The 2,035-nt window shown below is 37.8% G+C and overlaps 1 protein-coding gene across 5 annotated transcripts in view; it reads left to right on the top strand.

Moving 5' to 3' along the window:
• The window catches only part of LOC108745535 (homeobox protein cut), a 141,387-nt gene extending 140,492 nt beyond the window's left edge, over positions 1-895 (top strand). For all 5 annotated transcript variants that reach the window (XM_018481726.1, XM_018481723.1, XM_018481725.1 and 2 more), the window contains exon 9: positions 7-895. The gene's annotated coding sequence lies outside the window, so the exon portion shown is untranslated. The remainder of the gene's footprint in view (positions 1-6) is intronic.
• The last annotated feature ends 1,140 nt before the right edge of the window (positions 896-2,035 follow it).

The raw sequence follows: 2,035 nt of genomic DNA, 5'->3' as shown, positions 1-2,035 counted from the left end.
TCCAAGGTCGTATTGTTGAAATATGCCAAAACGACGCTTTATAAGAAAAGACGTTCCGCGAGGATTACCGGTCTAGTTAAGTTTTAAATGACAAAACCAGCTATAGGACTCGATCGTGCGAGTCCTGCCTACGACGAGGGCATTATCATAGTGAGGCGAACGTGAAAAATCTAAAAAGATGTCATCAAAGAGGAAACGAGAAGATATCTTGGTCGATGGACGAGCGCGAGGAGAACAAAACGATCAAAACTAAACGGAGCTCAATCAAAAGGACTCACATTGTGACGTTTTCTATGCGGCAAGTGTTACGAAATTAGTGTCGGTGCGCGCGGGTCAACGGCGAGATCGTATCATTTAAAGGACTGTGAAGTACAACGGGGCCGGCTGTGGAAGGACGACGGGCTCTCGTTGCAATTCGCTCGAAATTCGAGAGAACCCCGGCCGCTTTCGCTTTCGGATGACACCCCTCCCGTTGATGAATGATTGATGGGATATCATTCCAGAGGAGGGGAGACTAGGAGCGGACTAAATAATGCACGGAAAACGGAGGTGGTCCGGGTTCGCCACAGTGCAATCTCCCAATAACTAATTGTTAGATCGAATTATTATTAATTTTTAACGACAATTTCGCGCGACGGAACGGCCGATTAATAATTATTGCATAATTGTGATTCATGTTATTGTTTATACTCGCCTCCCTGTATCCTCCATAGCGATTAAGCTGTTAATGTTGTATACTTCTCTCTCTATCTCCAGTTACGTATCTTTTTATCTCTTTCGGTTAAAACTCGCGACGTTTTCCCTTTTCCCTTTCTCTTTTCCTACTTTTTGCTTATCCGTCTATTTATACAATTGCGAGAATAATCACTTAAGACCGTTACCAATGTTATTATTATCACTGCTATTATATATAATTACAAATTATTAATATTATTATTATATAATTATCATTATTAAATATTCTCAGTTATCAAGAGCACTGTCATCGATTACTATTTTTACGTTGATATGTTGAACGACGTTGCAGAATGTAAAATACCAAAAAAGAAGTAAATTTATTCGTTCCACGAGATGATTATTTAAATTTCCTTTTTCTATTTGTTGGGAACTATTAGCTGCGCTAAAATCATTGGTGATGAATAATGATTATTATTTAATATTCTTTTTGATTATTATTATTATATTATATTTATATTACTGTATTATTAGGCTTATGTTATCATCATCATCATTATTATTATTATTATTATTATTATTACTATTATTATTATTAATCTCATTATTATATCAGTAATCATTATTTTATTATTATTAGAATCATTGTCGTGACAACAATGTGGCTTGTAAAGCCAATGTGATAGAGCTTATATCGCGATGATACATAAAGAGAAAAGGCGTGCGAGCAAAAGACGAACAAGCACGCCGATTTCACTGAACGAAGCGAGAGATTGCGCGAATTCGTGCGATTTCTAGCATATGTAAATATCTGTACAAAAGAAAAGAATGGAAGAAACTTCGGAATACAAAACAAAGAACTACATACATATATATATATATACACACGCATACACACACATATACACAAAATACACACAGACCACGCACATATATATACACATACGATCTTGTATATTTACTTACTTACCACACTTAACTATCTAATAGCGTACGAATATATTCACGCAGACTAACAGCGGTACACACTGAGCGACTGCACGCTGGATTTTCACTTGTCGCAGTCGGCATTGCACACCGTAAGAATGAAGTCGCGTAATCAGCGACGAACGATGAGGTAAGAGAAGAAAGAGCATTGAGCCATGTGTTTCAATGACCACTCGTTGCGATCCGTGAAAATGCAGCGTTCGGGCTATTATAAGCGGCGCAAAAAGAGAACACGTAATTATGAGAATTTGCCGTAAATTAATCGATGCCTAGAGAGAAGGAAAAATGTGCAGAAGACACTTCGAGGCGATTCAGCGAGACATTAAGAGCGAAAGGACGAGCGAATGAGTAAACGTGTGAGTGCGTGATGAAC

Source organism: Trachymyrmex septentrionalis, unplaced genomic scaffold, assembly GCF_001594115.1.
Source record: "Trachymyrmex septentrionalis isolate Tsep2-gDNA-1 unplaced genomic scaffold, Tsep1.0 scaffold14, whole genome shotgun sequence".
Classification (NCBI taxonomy): Eukaryota; Metazoa; Arthropoda; class Insecta; order Hymenoptera; family Formicidae; genus Trachymyrmex; species Trachymyrmex septentrionalis.
The sequence above is the reverse complement of the archived record's forward strand: the minus strand, read 5'-3'. Positions and strand labels throughout refer to the sequence as shown.